The sequence below is a fragment of the Quercus robur genome, chromosome 7, assembly GCF_932294415.1.
Source record: "Quercus robur chromosome 7, dhQueRobu3.1, whole genome shotgun sequence".
Classification (NCBI taxonomy): Eukaryota; Viridiplantae; Streptophyta; class Magnoliopsida; order Fagales; family Fagaceae; genus Quercus; species Quercus robur.
In genome coordinates, this window is record NC_065540.1 from 49,927,269 (window position 1) to 49,950,219 (window position 22,951).

Genomic DNA, 22,951 nt, shown 5'->3' on the forward strand with positions numbered 1-22,951 from the left:
ACTTATATTACAATAACTATCTCTTACATGGTTACATTATTCTTTTCCTTCTTTTAAGATGGATATTATTCATTTTTCCTTCTTAATCAAATAGGAAAAATTGACAAAAATGAAAAACACCGTTTTTAAACAAACAATTCATAATCCATTTATCTTATCAAATCATTTTTTTAACCTCAAATTTCTTATTCAATTATCAAAAATTTTACCAATTGAACTGTTAGAACCCGCTTATCAAATTAAATTTAAAAGCTCTTTAAAATAGTAGAATATTAATTTCATGTACAAACACAAGTATAATAAATACTTATAATTGTAAAATGGTGAAAACAAGAGTTAATTCAGTTACAATTGTAATATGGTGAAAACAAGAGTATGTAATTATAATTGAAATAGTGATAAACAGTGTAACTATCACTGCTCTTAAAATCTAAAACTAAAATTTCAGCAGAAGCAAAATTCTGCTTGCTTTTTTTTACACCAACTACCACTCCACTCTTTCTCTCTCTAAAACACTGTGCTTTGATGTATTAAATGGACACAGAGAGAGAGACAGACAGACTCAGATCTGAGCTTCAATTCATTCTCTCAATCCATCAATCTCAACTCTCGACCTCTAAATTGTACTCTCTCTCTCTCTCTCTGACTCCTTATGCTTTGTTTGGTTGCTGAGAAAATTCAAAATTACTAAAAGATAGCAATGTTGACTCCCGAAATTTACTTTCTGCTTAGCTTGAGCTAAGTTTGATTCATGTATTTTTGAAAATTTTGTTTCGTTCACTTTTCTCACGTTTTCTCAGCATCCAAACAGAGAATTTTGTGACTATGTGCTGGCTATTTATGTAGAGTTGCTAATTTTATGCTCTGTTTGGTTGCTGAGAAAAGATTGAAAAGGTTCTGCTTAGCTTGAGCTGAGTTCAATTCAGATTTTTTTGGAAATTTTGTTGTGTTCGCTTTTCTCAGATTTTCTCGGCATTAAATGGAGAATTTGTGACATGTGCTGGAAATTTATGAAAACTTACTAATTCTGTGCACTGTTTGGTTGATGAGGAAAGAAAAATGTGGTTCTGCTGAGCTGAGCTAAGTTCGATTTCACTGTTCAAAATATATGTTATGGATGTAGACTTGATGAGTGGAAACTGTTAGCAACTGGTCACTCTAGAAAGCTCAGTTGTCAACTTCTGAGAAATGGCAACCAATAGTTGTATGGTGCTTGCCATGGGAACAAGGTACAAGACAGACATTGAGCTTCCTCTTCCATTTGAAAATCTGACTGAGAACATATGGTTTACTAAAGCTTTTGAGTTCTCACTTCTATGTCCTATTATCTGTAGGGTTGTTTGAACTAACTTTTAGGCTCTTCATAGAAACCTTGACCTCTCCTAGTGTAATGATCTTCCTCTCTCTATGTGTTTTAAAATTGTTTCCTTGAATGGATGTTGCAAAAGATGTATTTGAAAAAAGTGTCACTCTGGGAGAGGTGGATGGTTTGTGCAAAGGCTATTTGAACAGTCTTAGGATGCTAGAAGAATAAAAAGTGAACAACTGAAGGTAGTGGGGATGCAAAATCAATTTATAGTCCAAATTTTCTGAGTCATATTTTTTTAGTGCAGGAGGAAACTCAAGCTCTATCTTGAGCATCATATTCCGTATTGCTGTTATACCTCTTTTGTTAACTATTTCACAAAAAAGTGATTAGGGTAAGTTTAGAGTAATTGATTATTAATGTGGTGCAAGAGGAAGTCCCTGTACATTTGTAATGATAAATGTTTGATAAGGTTTTGATGCCCACGTTTGGGTCTCACATGAGGGGGTGCTGAAATAATAAAACTCTACTTTGTTCTCTGACTACTTAAATTGCTAGAGTAATTATTTCTTGACAAAAATCATCAAGGCTATGCTTGTTAACTTAAGACAGTATTTTGCAGCCCCATCAGAACTCGCTTATACTACATGCATTTATGGACCTCTTTTGTTCCTTTGTCCGTGTTAACCTTTTGTCTGAGAAGGCAAGTCAACTTTCCATTGTGTTTCATTTATCTGTCTTTCATTTTCTTCCTGTTTATTCTTCTCTTAAAAGTCCTCTAGTTTTCTAACTTTGATGTAAAAAAAAAAAAGTCCTCTAGTTGAAACCTTTTGACTGCTTTGTCTTAACCATGTATGTGTATAGTCATGTACTATACAGCATGTTTTTATTTGTGCTAATGCAATGCTTTCATAACAGATACCAAGGAAAATGGTGCTTCAAATCTATAACCTATTACATGCCATATCAAATAACGACTGAGATTGTGATTTTTACTATAGGTAGGATATACTTCTACTTTTCAAAATTATGTTGGTGCTCCTAGAAGGGTTTGTTATTATGAATATAGGAGTATCTTGAATTTTCCTTTTTCTTTACTGATTATACGCTGTACAGCTAGCTTATAATTTTGTTAGTGGCATCAGGCATGTAACCTGATGTCCAAAGATGTTTGGAGGGAACTCTCTACGTCCAAGTCATTGACTGGAATAAATAAGGATTCCATTTACTTTGCTGCTTATAGTAGAAGAGCAGAGGAAGTTTTTAGAGGTTGTACTGTGTTTGTAACTGAATGGGTGTGACTCTTTCTTTTGAAGAGAATCTTTTTGTTATGTTTCACACATGAACAAGTGATGCCCACCATATTCATGCCCATGTGGCCCTATGATCTGCATATAGTGTTTAAAGCTTGTGCTTATCCTTTTTGTGATAAATAGTAGTTGTGACTTGTCATAATTTTTGTTATGGGCCAATGGTCTTGGAACCAAATGGAATCTACTGCTATATACAATGGGCAGATGGTGAGGTCACAATTTCAAACCAATAAGGGTGTATCGGTATGATTTGTGTTTGGCTACCCAAAAGAGGGAATCATCTTTATCATGGTTGCTTGGTATGTACTCTGTATGTATTATAACATAACAATCTTTAGGAGAAGGAAAACACTCTTTTAGATGCTTAGATTCACATTTATTGGCCAGTTGCAGATAATACTTCTTTATTTATTTATTTTCTTAATATTTGAAAGGATAACTGTCATATGATTTGCCAGTGAGCTTCTCTTCTCCTTGTATCAACAATGTGGGGAGGGGGGTGGGGGTGAGGTTATGGGTTTCGGGTCTACTAACAAAAGATAAAAACTGTCATATGATTTTTGTTCTCAACTGATGCATCACACCATATATCTTTCTGTTTCTGGATTTCAGGTCGGTTCAATTTATATACTCTTACGATCCACCACTGAAAGGATTACAAGAGGACCTAAATTTTGTGAGCCCACGTATTGGGGAGGTTAATATCATTCTTTACTCATCAAAATACTTTTAAAATGATGTTTAGTTGTATTTCTCATTTTATTTGATAAGATGATCATCTTATGACAGTTTTGTGCTCCTGCTGTACTTGTGAACGAATTCTTACAAGTGGAATCAGTCTAAGTGAAAATATATAATAGTTGGGAGGTGATAATCTTAAAAATCATCCACATGTCCTGGTTTGCAATATGTCAAAATTACAAAAAAGAAACCCTCCTCTTCTACTATTTTTGCCTCAATCATCATAGAAAAGAAAATTTCTGTCATTAAATTCAGAAAGAAAAAAAATTATGAACTGAAATAATGTATCTACAATGGTCGTGTATGTGGATTCCTTATTGTTGAAACTAGGAAGTTAGAAATGTGGAAGTCTGTTCCTGTTTGAGGGTGGGAAGTTGGTGCTTATTCTAAGATCCTTCTCCAACATACTTGGTTTTTCTCCCCTCCTTCCTTATTCCATATCTCCAAAAAAAAAAAAATCAATAGGAAAAATGTTCAGGAACTTTTTCTGGATCTGAAGAGGACTGGAAGTCAAATGTCATTTTATTTGCTTAGGCAAAGATTTCAGTTGGTGAAGTTTGAAGATTTGAAATAATTAACTATTAGATCTTTGAAATGGCTTTCCTGGGTAAGTGATATGGAGAAATGAGAATGAAGAGGCAAATATTGAAAGAGGTTACTGCTAAATATTTGCTTCGGTAGAATTTTGTGACATAAGTGCAGTGGCTCCGTAGAAGCAATGATCAGAGCAAGGTCAGATTTTAAGATTGGGATCTCAGTTGTAGTAGGTTTTGGGGCTTTCATCTGGTCTTGGATGATATATCTTTGGGTCTTCTCATTTATGCTTGAAATTCATGATCATTAGCTGTCAGTGAGGAGGCTTTGGAAATGCCTTCATTGTTCTAATTGGTCATCTGATAAATGGAGGCTTTGTTTTCTGTGTATTGGGGGCTTGATGATTGAAGTTTTTGTGGATGAGGTGATGGTGCATGTTGTTAATTGAAAAGGCGTTTTGGCGGGGTGGGGGGGGGGGGGGGTTTGACTTTTTGCATATATCCAGTTTTCTTTTGGCAAGCAGGTTGATGTGGTCTTAATATTTGCAATGGCTTCCCAAAACAAAATGCACTGCAAGACTTCTAGCATTGCATGTGCTGTTATGGAGAAGAATTGTCTTTGTTATATAGGTACTGTTGAATTAGGATGCCTAGTTCTTTGAGATTCACTGTCAAGTTTGATGTGGGATGGTTGTTCAAATGATCTCAAAGTTATAGTGTCTTCAAGTTTCAATGCTTGATCATTTGAAATGCCTTCTAAATCTTTCAAGTGACTTTTATTTAGTCGATCACATTTTTCTTTTGCATTGAGAAACTTCTGCCAGAGGCATTCCTTTCAAAAACTACAATGGAAGTTTCAATTTCCTTTTCCAGGTACTAGAGGCAGTCGGTCCTGTTATTTTTCTATCAACAGATACAAGGAAGCTTAGAAATGAGGGATTTTTGAGTCCATATCATCCTCGATATCCAGATATACTCACAAATTCGGCTCACCCAATGGTAGATTCTGTTTGCTTTTGATGATTTTGAGATAGGTCACAATTTGCAACTTTTTTGTCAGTGGTATTACTGTTTACTACACTGCACTTCTTATGCCATTATCCCCCTGCAGAGAGCACAAGATCTAGCAAATGTTACTTCTTACCGAGAATGGGTATTGTTTGGGTATCTTGTTTGTCCTGATGAGCTGCTTCGCGTCGCTAGCATTGATATTGCCATGGTAAACCCCAGACATTGCTCTGTTCCTTTTTGCTCTTATTATGTAATAAAGTTTACATTTGAATTCAGCTTATATCATGAGAAAGAAAAAGTATGTAAATCTATGATAAGCATGCATTATGGAAAGTGTATCCTATATACATGGTGCTAGCAATGCAATTAATAAATTAAGTTTGCAATATTTATAAAAATGGCTTATACTAGTATATATGCAAGAGTCCACTGGGAGGCAACAGATTCATGAAGTAAGCATGGTGTATTTGACATGGACTTGAGCGCATTTAGGTGTTGTAGGCTTGTAGCTAGCATGTATACAAATTTTTTATAGTTTAAACCCAAGTTAATATATATATATATATATATATATGTTAGTAGGATTAGACTAATGAATAAATATAGATAATATTAGAACTTTCATCCAGGCCTACATGCTGGATTACAAATAAAATTGGTGGGTTCAATTTTTATATAGGATAGCTCATCGGCCTATATTAAGTTTTGATACTGGTCCGACAATTTTGTTACTGGCTGAGATGCCCGAAATTCACTGAAATGGCCAGTAGAAACACTCCAAAAGTTTAAGCTATACATTTCCAGGGGGTAATGAATTGTGAGAACCAGTTTGGTGAATGGTATGATATATTCTGGCCTTTTTGGCTGGTACAAGATGATATTAATAATTTTGGTTAAGATCTTAGTAATTCCATAATGTTATGTAACCATTTTGTTGCTGATATATGTCCAATGTACATGTGTCAATAGAAGACTGATTTCAATGTCATTGGCAAATAGATTTTTAGATCTCTTAAAAAAATATCGTGCCATATAATTTTCATTTATTTAAAACTGCACTTTAATGTTCACACCCCACAGAACTATCAGAAAGACACCACAAACATTAGAGGAAAAGATAGGCCTATTGAGTCATTATTTTTTTGGTTTTTTTCTCTTGGTTTTCTATATAAGAGAAAAAAGGTATGTTCATCATATATCTCAGCTGATAATATATATATATATATATATATATATAAAGAAGCAACTATAAAAATAGCAGCCATAATTTTCATTTTCTCATAAACAACCTTTCCTGTTGATGTTGAATGGTAAAATTTTTTTCCTCATGTTTCAAATATCCATCAGAATACCGGGTTTTATTTATTTATTTATGTTTATCTAACCTCTTTGATTTTTATGGCTCCATCAGCAAGCATTGAATATGATATAGTAATGTTGGTTGATCATTTCAGTGAAGTGCATGAGCAAGCATGTGTCTTGTGATGCCATACATCGTGAGAGGAGAATATTATTGAAGCAAGAGATTGGAAGAATGGTGCTTTTCTTTACCGATCAGCCTAGTTTATTAGCTCCAAACATTCAGGTAAACGTCACAAACTTCATTAAATGAGGTATTGGAAATTGTGTGACATGCTAGAAGTTCTGTAGACTGTAGTGCACCCACCCACCCAAACACGCAGACATATAGCATTACTTGAATGTGACTTATTGGCTAATGTGGCCAATGCAAACATATGGTTGAATTTATTTGGGGAACCTAAGGTATGTCACCATAGGAATTGTACATAGGTTTTACCCTACCCCAAAAAAAAGAGAATAAGTTAATCAAGCCACTCATCAACAAGCTTGAGCTTGTTCAAAAAACAAATGAATCATGAGGAATTGTAAAACTTGGTGGTGAGCTTCAACTTGGTTTGTGATCGAAATAAATTAAATAAACAAATTATTAACTTTAAATACTTGGCTTGACTCAACTCGGTCATAGCCCTACTTCTGATTGGGTGGCTCACCTGCCATCCTATCCCACACTGAAACTCTTAGTCTTTTTTTTCCAGTAAAACTGTTAAGTCAATTACATTTCTGGATGAGTTAGGATATGGGCAGGTGGTCCTTACAATGACATTGATATTAAATTTCTTAGAGCCCTTGGATCTACTAATTGGTTTTATTTCCTCCTTATGCTCACTTTGTCAATGAGTTCGAGTTGTTTTTGCATGTAAAGTACTTAGATATAAAATTGACTCATTAGTACTTTTGTAGTGCTGAATGATGCATTCTCTAAAGATTTAATATTTCCTACAGATGGTGTTTTCTGCCTTGGCTTTTGCTCAATCTGAGGTCATATGGTATTTCCAACATGTAGGAATTGCATCATCAAAATCGAAGGCTGCACGAACGGTACCAGTGGACATAGTAAGTGAAGTTTTCCTTCCCTTTATTGGTTGCACCAGTTACCACTAGTCCTTGTTTGCGAACCAGCTAATGAAGTGCTTGACTTTAACCACCATGACCTTTGTTTCAGGATCAAAGTGATCCAACCACTGGGTTCCTATTAGATGGAATTGATCGCCTATGCTGTTTAGTGCGCAAGTATATTGCAGGTTAGAGTTTTTATTATTTGCAGGTTAAATTTATTGTTTTATATATATATATATATATATATAGTTTTTTCTCCCTAGCAAGAAGTTATATGTAACTTGTTTCCTTCTAAGATAGTTTATAATGACTCAAGTCCTTGGCTAATTTGTACCAAATACAAATAATAAAAATTGTGAAATGCGTTTGGAGGGATAACTTTCTACTATTGAGATGTTCAGACATTACACTAGTGAATTTAGAATGTTGAATAACCTTGTTGATTTTTAATTGTTGTTTACGTGCAGATTTAGATATGATTTACCTTTTTAAGCTTCTGAAAGTCTGAATTAATTGAGAGGACCATCTGATAATTTAGTACCAAAAATTAAAATAAATTAACCCTGGTCCCTCTTCTCAGAAGGTTCATATTCACTTTTGAGCCTCAGTAATTCGCCACCCATTCCATGATTGGCTTTGTGATTTTAATTATCACCACATAATATATATCTTAAGATGGCATTACTGTGCTACTTTGCATGAAAAAAAATATTAATTTTTGTTTTGGTCCATAGTAATTTAGTAGAGTGATGGTTTAGTTAATCATCCACTGCCTTCAGAGCAGCATATCAACAGTGCAAGTCTGCAAGACAAGTAAACTAAACATGAATACTCAGTCTTCTGGGCTTCACTTGGATATAACATGAATGCTTTCATGTAGATTTTATCTGATATGACTGATAAACTTTGCTGAGCTGCAACTAGATAATATGCTATGTTGTTTTGTTACTACAGCCAGAGATCTCTCATATAAATTTAAAGTATATTTTATACTTTTTTTCATACTTGTATGCAGCAATTCGAGGTTATGCATTGTCATATCTTTCTTCCTGTGCTGGTAGAATCCGTTTCTTGCTGGGCACTCCGGGAATGGTGGCGCTTGACTTAGATGCAGGCTTAAAAGGACTTCTTCAGCAAATTGTTCAACACCTTGAAAACATTCCAAAACCTCAGGGTGAAAATATTTCTGCCATCGCATGTGATCTATCCGTAAGTTATCTCTGCAGACTGTGTTCTATTTTTATTAAGTAAATGTTGCATATCAGAAATCTTCTGAGGTTTCTGAAACTTTACTGACCTGCTATGGGTCTGTAATTTTGTTCGTCACCTCCTTTGGGTAAAAGTCTCGTATAAATAAATTACTTAGTAACAAAACATAGTGACAAATATGTGTGATCTAATAAACATGTTAACTGAGGTTATTTGTTTATGTCAAAAGCCCCAGAGATTTCAATTAGTTTCTCATATTTGAGTGTGTGTTTTTGTATATCTTGAAGCTTTTCCTTTTAGGTTATTCAGACTTTGTGTTTTATAATAATGCAAGAGAGGTCATTGATATAATTAAAAGTGGTCTCTTATCATGCATGATAAGACAACTGGAAGGATGAGAGATAATAGAGAAGATTGGACAGGAAATGCAAAGGGAACTACGAAGCCCCTTGTACATATAAATGGATGTGTATATTTGTGAGAAGGCAATAGAAACATAACAACCACAGTCTCAGTCTCAAACTTTTGGTGTCAGCTATGGAATCCTCCCTTTCTCCCTGACTATATTAGATCACAGAAAAGAGAAAACTTGCACTCTTTCGACTAGAGGATTTCTTATGTAGCGTGTTTAATGAATTGCCACAACAGTCTACAAATTACATTAGATATGTAATTTGCACTCAAAGAGTTTGTAGTGCAGCTGTTTTATATTTTATCTTGCACACAACTTGTGTGTTGTTTCTAGATATGCTTATTTTGTAACTCACTCTAAGCTGAATTGCTTTGAAGTTAGTCTTGTTTGAAAATTGTCCTCATTGTTTTGTAAGTATCATAGTTCTCATTTTTGTACTGGCTTCTTTATTGGCACATTATGGATAAATAATTATTTGTGGTAATTAATCAGGATTTCCGAAAGGATTGGTTAACGATTTTGATGATAGTCACATCTTCTCGGTCTAACATAAACATAAGACATTTGGAGAAAGCTACAGTCTCCACTGGCAAGGAAGGATTATTATCAGAGGGAAATGCTGCTTACAATTGGTCCAGGTGTTCTATATATCTGACTTTGATTAGTTTGCTAAATATCATAGTCTAATGTTGCAATAAGTTACAACAATCAAAATTAATATTGCAGTTGCACTGAAAAGAAGACTCATGGTTTTCAATTTGGAAATAGGGATTCTTAGAGCTTAATAGTCAAGGGGAAAAAAAGGAATACTAGGTATTGTTTGAACTCCAAGAAACATTTTAAAGAAAATTATCTGTATAGTTTTTTTAGATGATCCATATGTTACACACACACACACACATAAAAGAAAATGAGAGGGAAAGAGGTAAGTTAAAGCTGGAATCTTTTTTGGTGAAATGCTTGAAGGTACCTTTTTCCTACTTTTAATCATCACTAGTGATTTCAATCTAACACTTAATATCTAGCCATAAAAAGAAAAAGAAAAAGAAAAATCCAATATTTAAGAACTTCATGTTCCTTTTTTTATATAACATGTTAGAAAACAAAGAAGGTTAGTATGAATACGCCAGTATCTTAGGGGCTGTTTGGATTTTGTGTTTCCATCACCCATAACTCTGTTTCCATCACTCATAACTCAAAATAAGTGGGACCCACTCCAAGAAAGCTTGTTTGGCTATGTTTCTTGTTTTTGTTTTCATCACTCAATTCTCTGATTTTTCAGAGTTATGGAAACTGAAAACACATTTTAGGTGTTTTCAGTTTTCAATGGCATTTTTGTAATTAAATCCACATAACTGGACCCACTGTCAGAGCAACACATGTGAGCGCTGCTTTTGAGGGTCTCTTCAACTGCCTTCTTCTCCACTTTTCTTTCTTTTTTCTCTCTTCTTTCTTTGGTCTTCGTTGCACTCCATTCAATTCTTTCTTTCTTCTTCTTTTTTTTTTTTTTTTTTCTTAATCACAGAACCCATTTGGTCTTCACTGCAGTTCTTTTTTTTTTTGTTCTTCATCACAGAACCCGTTTGGTCTTTGCGTCCGGTGGTGACGGTGGAGATCGTTGCAGGTCCGATCGTCGCTGCATCAGGTCCGATCATCATTTGTGCAGGTCCGATTATCGCTGCATCAGGTCCGATTGTCGTTTGTGGGTATTGGGGGTTGAAGAAAAAAAAGAAAAAAAGAAAAAAAAGAAACGGAGAGTGATAGAAACAGAGAGTGATGGAAACGGAGAGTGATTGAAAACAGATCGGCGCTGTTTGCTTTCTGTGCTTTGCCCTCTGCTTTTATTTTTTGAGGTTTGATTTTTTTGGAGCTAATAAGAGAGGAAGAGAATGGAGGGCGGGTCACAGGGCTGGGTCGAGCCGCTGGGTTGCGCCGCTGGGTCACGCCGCTGCTGGGTCGCGCCGCTGGGTCATGCCGCTGTTGGGTCACGCCGCTAGGTCACGCCGCCATTGGGTCACTCTTCCTTCCTCTTTATCTGTTCCTATTTTTCTTCGAAACCCACTTCTTCAAATTTGAAGATTTTCTCTTTTGCTTCTTTGGATTTCTGTCTAAGACACAGTTCTTTGTGTATATCTGTGCCTGAGTAATTGAACAAAAGCTTCAACCATTTTGAGAGATGTGGGTTTGGGTTTGTGTTTATGTTTTGGGAGTGTTTATGTTTTGTGTTTATGTTTTGAGAGATGTGGGTTCGGGTTTGTGCTCAGGTATGGGTCCCACAAAAAGTTGAAATATTTGAGTGATAGAAAATGAAAACAGTGTGCCAAACGGGTGGGTATAGGAAATTGGGGTATTTTAAGTAATGAGTGATGGGTGATGAGTGACAAAAATTGAGTGAGGAGTGATAAGTGATGAAAAAAAAAAAAATCCAAACAGCCCCTTAGTTTTCACTTTTCAGTGCATTTTTTGAGACATTTCCAAGTTTAGCGGGCTAGGTCATCGTATTCTCAAAGTGATATCTAAGTTGTTTATTTGCTTAAAGCTGTTGAACTAGTTCAGAAGCATGTTAGCTTATATTGATAAAATTCACATATGATGAGCATTGATGAAACGAATGCATACTTGGATTTCTGCAAAAGAGACAATAATAGCTTATGTGCATCTCTTTCGCTTTTTGATGCAAATGTGTTGATGAACTGGAATCTCAATTATCAAAGCATGGGAGCCTTAAAAAGCTCTATTTCTACCACCAGCACCTTACAGTTGTAATTTCTTGCATTCTATTTCTTTAACTTGTTTGCTAGGCTCCCCTTACTATAACCAAAAAAATTACATTGTCTGATTGATATGGAATTTATTTATTCTATTAAATTCTATTAAAGTGCTATGTGTTGCTGACCAGGATCTTAATTGTTGTAATAGGTCTTCAGGAACACCATGTTTGGACCAGAAGGACGTCCTCAGCATTGCTGTGCATGGCTTGGTGTTGCTAGTAGTTTTCCAGAATGTGCTTCTCCCATTGTTCCGGAAGAGGTGAAATTCTCCCCCTCCCACTCCCATGCATCCTTAATTTTCATATTTTGGGGGCAAGGTTGTCTGTCAACCTACCAATCACGTCTCTCAAATCCCAGAAAAAGTGAGAGTTTTGTACATTGGCTATGACCTCTTTTTTTGGATTTCTTAGAAGCCCACAATATCTTAAAAATAGCCACATATCATAACATTTTAATATTTCATCACTAAATGGTTCTAATCTTTAGATAGTGGCTACTATGTTTTTTTATCAGTAAGAAATATGTTGTATTAATGGTTTTAAAAACCGAACCGGTCAATGAACTGTTTTTTCACCTGATTCCCGGTTTTTACCGGTTTTGGCTGGTTTGAGCAGTTTTACCGGACCAGATTGGTACGAGGTTCCTGGTCCGGTCTGGTTTTTAAATCCATGGTTGTAGTTTTGCCAAATCTGCCTAAAACAGGATCATTTGCGCTTCCGAGAGGTTTCATTCTTTCAAGGTTTATCCATATGCTTTTAATCATCATTTTAAGATAAGGTGGAATGTAAATTCTTTTTTTCCTTATATTTGATAATGTGTAACGTGATTGGGAAATGTGATTCCATCATTGCAAACAATAGTGACTTAACTGATGGCAATACTGCCAGGGTAATGAGTGTTGTCTTTTAGGTGATGCTTATACCAAGTTCATGTTCGCTTCCATCTACTACTTGCTCTTGCTGCCTGATTGAATCCTTCATCAGGTGTTTCATATACACACACATATAGAAAAATGATAAAATGAAATTAAAGTGACTTTACTCCATACTGCAAGCAGGTAACGAAAATTGGTCGGGATGCGGTCCTTTATGTTGAATCTCTCATTGAATCAATCATGGGAGGATTGGAGGGATTAATCAATATTCTTGATTCCGAAGGAGGATTTGGTGCCCTTGAGAATCAGGTTGATACATTTATGTCATGTTGTAACATAAAGAAATACTTGAACTTGATCTCTTGTTTCTGTTTAATGATACTAATTATGGAGAAATCTCTCAGCTTCTTCCAGAGCAGGCAGCTTCCTATATCAATTATGCATCAAGAGTTTCAAATCCTTCAACTAAATCCCCAAAGTTATCAGCTGGCTATGCTTTGCCTGGCCATGAGAGTTATCCTGAAAATGATAGTTCTATAAAAATGTATGTTATTTTAAATCAAATGCCAAGTTCTCTTTTGCTTTCTTTTAATTCAAGAGTCTGCAACTTTGTATGTCTAATTCTTCGATTATGGCAGGTTAGAAGCTGCAATGCAGGGGCTGGCCAATCTGTGCTCAGTTTTGAATGACATGGAGCCTATATGTGTTCTAAACCATGTCTTTGTCTTGAGGGAGGTAAAACATTTTATCTTCTTATTCTTTCCATCTGTTTTCCCTTAATCTTTTCACTTCTTTCCTGTTGCTTTGATGATAACAAAATTGTGTAGAAGTGTTTTACAAGTGCGCCCGCCCCTCCCCTCTTTTTCCCATTGTCTTTCTTCTTTTTTGACGATAGTTCCTTCTTTTGTTGCTTCCTTCTCTCTTTTGATTAAATCAATTTTGTGCCTTACTATTTTACGATCCTTTCAATAAAATTTAGTTGCTTAGACATCATTGAATCTTGTGTGTTTGGAACACCATCTTGTGCATTATTTGGCAGCTTTTTCAATCACTTGAAAACAAATCCCACTCTTTCTATCTTTCTTCTTCTTCTTCTTCCTTTTTTTTTTTTCCTTCCCGGTGTTTGATGACCAATCAAGAACGATGTTAGAACTTAGAAGTATTGGTTAAATGATTAAATTTACCATATCCCAAGAGTTTAAGCTTTTGGGACAATTGGTAATTTAATATGGTATTAGAGTAGGAGGTCCTGAGTTCGATCTTTGTCTCCTCCACTCTACCTCCCATTTAAATTACCACATGTTAGGCCTTACCTATTAAAAGGTAGTTTCGGCTCACACGTAAGGGGGAGTGTTAAAACTTAGAAGTATTAATTAAATGATTAAATTTATCACATCCCAAGAGCTTAAGCCTTTGGGACAATCGGTAATTTAACAAATGAAAAATTTGGTCTCTTCAAAATATGCTGTCAATTAGCGTTAACTCTTACAATAATGTAAGGCTTAATTTTTCAAATGATTCATGTAAGTGCATATTATTTGACTTGTTTGCTTTTTAGCAGTTTGACTGTGGATTCTCCCTAATGGAGGCAAATGTTTTGCCTAATAGGATCTGATCCTCAGTAGTTTTAGTTCAAAATTGAACTTCATAGACAATCTACACGGATTAAAGGAGGGGGACAATAACACTAGGTTTTTTCACAGGCTTGCTAATTCACATAGACGAGCCAATACCATGAGGGGTGTGGAGGTTGATGGCATTATGTATGAAGATGAATAAGATATTCAGGATCAAGTGGTGGGGTTTTATAAGAGTCTTTATTAGGAACCTAAGGATTGGAGACCCACTGTTGATGGGTTAGATTTTGCTAGCTTGGATGAGTTTGATAGGCTTTCTCTTGAAAGGGAGTTTAATAGGGAGGAGATCATTGCTACTCTTCAGGAGGCCGAGGGTGATAAGGCTCCTGGTCCTGATGGCTTTACCATAGCTTTCTTCCAAAAGTGTTGGGGTGTGATAGAAGAGGATGTTATGGCTTTTTTTGCAGACTTTCATAGCCAATGCATCTTTGAAAAATCTTTGAATGCTACTTTTCTTTGTTTGATACCTAAGAAGTTTAAAGCTGTCAATATTAAAGATTTTCGGCCCATTAGCCTTGTGGGAAGTTTGTACAAACTTCTGTCTAAAGTGTTGGCTTCTAGGCTTCGAAGAGTTTTGGACAAACTTATTTCCAACTCCCAGAATGCATTTGTAGGGGGAAGACAGATTCTGGATTCTGTTCTTATAGCAAATGAATGTTTGGATAGTAGATTGAAGAGTGGTGTTCCGGGTGTGATCATCAAGTTGGATATAGAGAAGGCTTATGACCATGTAAATTGGAATGCTTTGTTTTACTTAATGGAGAGGATGGGTTTTGGGGAGAAATGGGGGAGGTGGATGAAGACTTGTATCACTTCAGTTCATTTCTCAGTGCTTATTAATGGGTCCCCGGCTGGCTTTTTTGGTAGCTCTCGTGGTCTTCGTCAAGGAGATCTTTTATCTCCTCTTTTGTTCTTGTTGGTGATGGAAGTGTTGAGCAGGTTATTGAGGAGGACAGAAGAGGGTGACTTTCTTAGGGGGTTTCAGGCAAGCCCCAATGCTAGAGGAGGTTTGCATATCTCTCATCTATTGTTTGCTGATGATGCTATTATTTTCTGTGACGCGTCAAGGGAACAATTATTATATATAAGGATGGTGTTGATCTTTTTTGAAGCTATTACAGGCTTAAAAGCTAGAATGCACGGACGCGGCTGGGAGGGCGCCGCACCAGAGTCCGACGCGGCGCGACGCGGGACGCGGCGTCCGACGCGGTAGACCGCGCGTCGGTGCCACGTCTGCTTTTTTTTTTTTTTTTTTTTCTCAGATTCGCGCCGACTCGGCTCGATTCGCGCCGATGCGGCTCGATTCAGGCCGAATCGGCTTCGATTCACGCCGAACCGGCCTGTTTCTGCCGATTTCGGCCTGTTTCGGCCATATCGGTACATATCGGCCGGCGACCGATACGGCCGATACGGCCGAAACAGGCCGAAATCGGCCTTGAAACTCGCCGGAGAGGCCGAATTTCTGACCTCAGATGCGTTTCTTGCCTTATTCTTTCTTTGTTTTGTGAATCAAGTATATTAATGTGTTTTTTAAGAATAATTTAATAGTAAAAATATATAAAAAATATAAATAAAAATATTTTTAATCATTTTTTATTCGCCGAGTCCCGCCGCACCCGCACCCTATTTTTTCAAAAATTGCCGAGTCCCGCACCCGCACCCGCACCCGCACCCGCACCCGCACCCGAGTCCCGAAACGCACCCGTGCTTCATAGCTTAAAAGTAAATGTTGGCAAGAGTGAAATTGTGCCAGTTGGTGAGGTTGGTAATTTGGGTGCTTTGGCTCGCATTCTATGTTGTAAGGTTGGGCGTCTGCCTATGTCTTATTTGGGAATGCCTCGTGGGGCTCATTTTAAGGATGCTTCGATTTGGAATCCTATTTTAGAGAGGGTGGAGAAAAAGCTTGCTGGCTGGAAGAGGCTGTATTTGTCAAAAGGAGGTAGGCTTACTTTATTGAAGAGTACTTTGTCGAGTCTCCCAACTTATTATCTATCGCTGTTTACAATTCCGCAACACATAGCAAATAGATTGGAGAGGATTCAGAGGAATTTCCTGTGGGGGAGTTCTGATGATGTTTTCCGATATCCGCTTGTTGCTTGGGATAAGGTTGTTTGGCCGGTGGAGATAGGGGGTTTGGGGATTCGGAAGATTGGGCTTTTCAATCAAGCTCTACTTGGGAAATGGCTTTGGCGATTTGGGAAGGAAGTTACTCATTTATGGCGTCAGGTAATAGCCACCAAATATGGAGAGGATAGTGGAGGTTGGTGCACTAAACTTGTGAGAGGGACTCATGGTTGTGGGTTATGGAAGAATATCAAGAAAGGTGCAGGCAATTTTTTTAGTCATGTGGTGTATGAAGCGGGAGAGGGCAATCGTATTCGGTTTTGGCACGACCCTTGGAGCGGTCCTACTCCTTTGAAGGAATTATACCCGGAATTGTTTGCATGTGCTATGGTTAAGGAAGCTCTGATTTCTGACATGTTAATCTTTGCACCAGACGGGGGAGGTAGGAGTTGGAACTTCCGTTTCCGACGTAATTTTAATGAAGGGGAGTTGAGAAGGTTTTATTCTTTCTATGGGCATGTTTCTGCCAGGATTCCTAGTGGGGAGGGGGAGGACATTTTGATCTGGTAATTGAATCGTAATGGTGTTTTTGATGTGCGATCCTTTTATATTGCTTTATTGAAAGCCCCCCCTTGGCAGAGCATTTGGTGTGTAAAGGTACCTAAAAGGGTCTCTTTCTTTTTATGGACTGCTGCTAGGGGTGGGATTCTTACTATTGATAATCTGGTTAAGAAGACCTTGCCCCTTGTCAACTAGTGTTGTTTATGTAGGTGTGATGAGGAGACTGTGGATCACCTTTTGATCCATTGTAAGTTTGCATCTGCTTTGTGGAGTGAGGTCCTTAGTATGTTTGGGGTTCAGTGGGTGATGCCGGACACTATTGTTTATCTTCTTTTTGCTTGGAGGAATTGGTTGGGAACTTACTCTTCAAAGGTTTGGAATTTGGTACCAGCTTGCCTTATGTGGTTAGTATGGAAGGAACGCAATGCCCGAACTTTTGAGGACATTGAGAGTTCTATAGATAAGTTGAAGACCTTGCTTGTTAGGACTTTGTTTGAGTGGTCTCGTATTTGGGGGCTTACGCATTGTAGTGCCTTGTCTGATTTCCGTAACTCTATTAGTCTTTCCTTATGATTTGACTGTATCTGTTTCAAGGGCAGTGTGTTTACAATCGTAAACGCATTGTTCTTTTTCATCAATAAAACTCTTATTATCTATCAAAAAAAATAAAGATAACAGAGGTATTGAGTACCATACTTTGAATGTGAAGAAACTCTAAATGACACAAACACACATTGAGAGACATTCACTCCTAGAGCAATGGATTTTATTTTATTTTTAAAATGTGTTATGCAAATACGCAACACAACTTAAGAACTTAAGGTTGCCAACAGGTGCCTAGGTAGTTCATCACCTGAATTAATGAAATTATAAAATAGTTTTGGTTCTAATCTCGAGAAAGCAACTGATTTTTGGTTTGATTTTGGCTGGCTGTTTTATGGAACTCTGGATCTTGACTAAGCCAAAAACTGGTAGTTATTGGATCTTCTTAATATTAATGCTACAGCACAAGCATGACAATAGATAAAAGATTAAGATATGATATAAAATGCTTGAAATACTTGGGATTACAACAATGTAAAAGTATAGAAAAGCATTTATCTTCCTCTAGTATATTATGTGGTGAGTTTCACAGTCTTAAATCTTAAAAATATTTTTAAAATGTCAACTTATAGGAGCCTGTACCATTTAGAAAAGTCAGCTTTTATTATTTTCCTTGTTATTGATATAGTGGTCTTACTGAATTTGTTTTGTAAGACAGCTTAGCATCATGCTTCTTTTGCAGTTAATATCCACAATCTATTCATTCATACATATTTACAATAATAGTAGTTCATGATCAAATCACATCAAATGCACATCAAATGCATATGGGTGTGTAATTAAATACATGCATGTTGATGCACATGTTTGGGATTCAATAAAACCATTAACAGATTCTTGTAATTTGATATTTTGATCCTAACACACCAATCATTAACTGCAGTATATGAGAGAATGCATCCTTGGGAACTTGGAGGAGATTGCTTGCAGTACTTAAAACTGATAATGATCTTCAACGGCCTTCTATTTTGGAGTCTCTGATTCGCAGACATATCAGCATTGTCCATCTTGCAGAGCAGCATATTAGCATTCTCAGGGTATTAGAGAAGTTTTGCTCACAGAAGCCTTCTCAGGACCAGTTTCCTCTCTGCACTTGTTTGAAAAAGTGACAGAACAACCTACTGGATCAGCTGCTGAAGCTGTATGTAACTGGTACATAGAAAATATAATCAAAGATGTATCAGGTGCTGGAATCCTGTTTGCACCCATTCATAAATGTTTCAAGAGCACAAGGCCTGTTGGTGGATACTTTGCAGACTCAGTTGCTGATCTGAGAGAACTACAGGCCTTTGTTCGTATTTTTGGTGGCTATGGAGTTGACAGGCTAGACCATCTGCTGAAAGAACACACAGCTGCTCTTTTAAATTGCATTGACACCTCATTGCGCTCAAACCGTGAAGTGCTAGAGGCAATAGCTGGCAGCCCGCATTCTGGTGACAGAATAGAGAGAGAGGCATCTATGAAACAGGTTGTTGATTTGGATACAGTGATTGAATTTTGTGTTCAGGCTGGGCTAGCCCTGGCTTTTGATGGGCTTCTAGCTGAAGCTGCTGGAGCTGTGCTTGAAGAAGGTGCACCCTTGATATATTCATTACTAGCTGAGGTAGTTAAGCATGTGCCTGATGAAATACCTGAAAAGAAGGAAATTAGGAGATTGAAAGGAGTGGCAAATAGTGTCGGTGTGGTCTGTGATCATGATTCCCAGTGGGTGAGGTCAGTCTTGGAAGAAGTTGGGGGTGCAAATGATGGTTCGTGGAGCCTGTTACCATATTTATTTGCCACCTTCATGGCATCTAATGTTTGGAACACCACTGCCTTCAATGTTGAAACAGGGGGCTTCAACAACAATATCAATTGCTTGGCAAGGTGGGTATGCAGTCATTTATCCATAAATTGGAATAACGCCGATGACAAGGACTCTTGAATGCTTATTAGTTAAATACTATCTGAAACCCAAAGTTAACAAATGCATACACGCAAATAAATTAAACCCACTATATGCCTTAGATCTTCTGGAACTACAACATTTGATAGCACAAATATCTGTGTTTTACCTTCTACTCTTCTAGATACCTTTGTGAATATTAAACTGAAAAGTTAAGCCATAGTCAGCTGCACATGAAATGTTGTAGTGGTTTTCATTACGTTTAGCTATCTTTGACAATCAAATTTCTTCTGCAGGTGTATTAGTGCTGTGATTGCAGGAAGCGAGTTTGTTAGACTAGAATGTGAGCGTCAGCAGAGACGATCTTTCTCAAATGGGCATGTTGATGAGACACTAGATTCTGAAATACAGAGCCGTTTGTCAGCTGAAGCAAGCATAAAGTCCACATTGCAACTCTTTGTAAAATTCTCTGCAGGGATTATACTAGATTCTTGGAGCGAAACTAACAGGTATGTGAATGATTTCATATTCTGCTGCATGTGTCCAAATGCCCTTTCAAACACTGATATGGCATGTTTCAAAATGCTCTTGTAGAAATTAGGCTAAAAAGAAAAATGACGACACTGCTGGACTACATTTTTCTGCACAGCTTGGTCTCTAATTCTCCAGTTTAACCATTGGTGATATGGTGGTTTGTGTTAATATGTAAATTGTCCAAACTGTTAATGTCTTCCTCTTTTCTGCACAGATCTCATCTTGTAGCACAGGTTATCTTCCTAGATCAACTTTGTGATATCTCCCCATACCTTCCAAGAAGTTCTCTGGAACTCCATATTCCTTATGCGATTCTTCGGTCAATATATAGCCAGTACTACACGAATAATCCATCCACACTGCCGGCATTACTAACTGTATCACCCTGCCATTCTCCTGCTGTATCACTATCACATGCATCCCCTTTAATAAGGCAGGGCCGTGGTGACTCAACTCCTCAGTATCTCACTAATGATTCAGGCTATTTTAAATCAGCATCATCATCATATATGGCCTATTTGGAAGTTTAGAGAGGGAGGAGAGTAGAGGGGAGGAGAGTAGTGGGGAGGAGAGTAGAGGGGAATGATTCCCCTCCACCTTGTTTGGATGTTTTTAAAATTAGTAAGGGAGAAAGGAGTAATTAACCTTTCCCCTTGTTTGGATGTTTTAAAAAATAGGATGGAGAGGAGAGGAAATGATTAAAATAAACAAATTTACCCCTCTTTGAAAATGAATTTGTAATATTAGTTTATGATTAATTTATCAATTTTGTAAAGTTTTGAACTTGATTATCATTTGTCCAAATCGTAGAATATGTTAGTGATTTTTTTTTTTTGAGAAGAATAAATAAATAAAAATGTTTCAAAAACAAAAATTGTATACCTAAAAACTAAAAAAAAAAAAAGAGTAAAAATCAGTCAAAATTGAACTGTTCTCTGAATATTTGAAAACAAATAGTTTATATTAGTATTAATAAATACTAAACATTGCCAAATTTAGTAGGTTTTTTAAAACTCTAACCAAAATCCAAATTCCCATTTCTTTTCCACATTTTCTGAGTAACCAAACACAGGCACAAGTAGAGTAAAAAAAAAAAAAAAACAGAAATTTCACAGAAACACAAACCAAATCCCCCAAAACGCACACAACCCAAAAAAAAAAAAAAAAAAAGCGAGATCTTGGAGAACGAAGAGCAAGCAAAGCAAGATCCTCGTTGTCGTCGTCGGGATAGTTCTCCGGAATCAAAGGGGAAGAGTCACCGTCGTGCTTCATTGGCGACGAAGTGGCTTGAGGCTCGATCGAGCTTGAGGGCCTGAGCTCAATCCCGATCGCCGCGAGTGTCGTGGACCTTTGGACATAGTCGCCGTCGAGTCGTGAGCGTCGTGGACCTTTGGACGTCGTCGCCGCCGAGTCGTGAGCATCGTGGACCTTTGGACGTCGTCGTCGCCGTGTCGTGAGCATCGTGGTCCTTTGGACGTTGTCGGCGACGACCCACGACTTGGCGGCGTCTGATTTCTCATGCTTTTTTCAGGTTACAGTTGTGAGATTTTGAGAAAATTTTTGTGGCTTTAATTTTTGTTTGGGTGCTTTGAAAATGGAGGAAAAGGGAAAGGAATTGAAATTTGAGTATTGTGTATTTTGTTTGTTAGAAAAATAAAACTCATAGTTACACTTTTTGAAACAGAAAAATGTTTGTTTTTGTGGCTTTTCCGGTTCTGAATTTCTAAAATTTTAGCATTAAATTATATATTTTCTCATAAAACAAACAAAGATTATATGTTTGTAATTTTGTTAATTAAGAAAGGGTAAATTAGGGAATTCATTTGATCAATAATTTATCTACTCTACTCTCCCTCCAAATCTCTCCAATTTGGGGGAATTAAAAATGAGGAGTTAGAGGTAGTTGAAACCCCTCTAAATCTCTCCAAACCCCTCCCCCTCATTTCTTAAAAAAACTCTCAAACAAGGTAATTGAACTACTCCCCCTCCCTTTACTCTACTCCCCCTCCATTTTTTAACTTCCAAACAGGCCAATAGTCAGGAGCACATTTATGATAATGACAGTGGAAACTTTCGGGGGAATGAAAACAAACACCGGAATGTTCGCCGGTCTGGGCCCCTGGATTACAGCTCAAGTCGTAAAGTAAAACATGGTGAAGGGTCAACTTCGGGAAGCACAGGTCCCAGTCCATTACCAAGGTTTGCAGTTTCTAGGTCTGGCCCAATAGCGTATAAGTAGAAAGATGGCCAACAACAAAGAAGAGGGCGGTAAATTATGATATATATATTCCCAAGGATAGTTATATGTATATATAGTTACTGAGATAGTTCATAAAATTTTCGACATAATGTATACCTGAAATTACTTTCCTTTTTGTGGTAGCCTTGATCGTGTAAATTAATGCCATTTATTTCATTCCTTGAACCTCCAAGCTTTTTATCAGAGCTAGAAATTTGTGAAATATGGTTGCTTCCCCTGGGGAAGTATGAACATTCACTCGTATCCTGTACAGCCCTCCATTAGTCATCTCCGGATTGCCCAAAGATGAGCCACCTGTGTTAAGTTTAAACTAGACAATCTCAAGTTTATTCTACCTAACATTAACCCGCTGCATTCTCTTTGATCATTACAGACCGAGAATCACAAAACAAATATTCACCGGCAACACAATTAACGTCTCTGCGCAAGTCACTGTTTGAAGGGTTGTTCTTAAACACAATATTATTTCTATCCTGTCAAAGGTTCCAAATGGGCCAGGAGGGGCCTTATCCGTGACCATAGTGGTCTTAATTTGGATTAAAGTATTTACCCAAAACATTGGGGTGACCACCAATGTTGATGCAGAGCTTTGGGTTACAAGGGATGGGTTGACATCATGTATAAATCTGTCTCTTGGAAGTTGAAATAGATATTGATGCCTAAGTAGTGCTTGGCTAGGTTTCTGAAGCTTACAATAGTAATTTATATCATGCTTTTCTTATAATGGATTGCAAGATTTTGTTGTTTTTGATAGTCTGCTGTGGACCTTTGTAAGCTTCTTTTCTATGACAATTTGGGTTTGTATTATGAGAAACTTTA

General features: G+C 37.1%; 1 pseudogene; it reads left to right on the forward strand.

Moving 5' to 3' along the window:
• The first annotated feature begins 1,188 nt into the window (after positions 1–1,188).
• LOC126691559 (protein NAP1-like) lies at positions 1,189–22,369 on the forward strand (annotated as a pseudogene).
• The last annotated feature ends 582 nt before the right edge of the window (positions 22,370–22,951 follow it).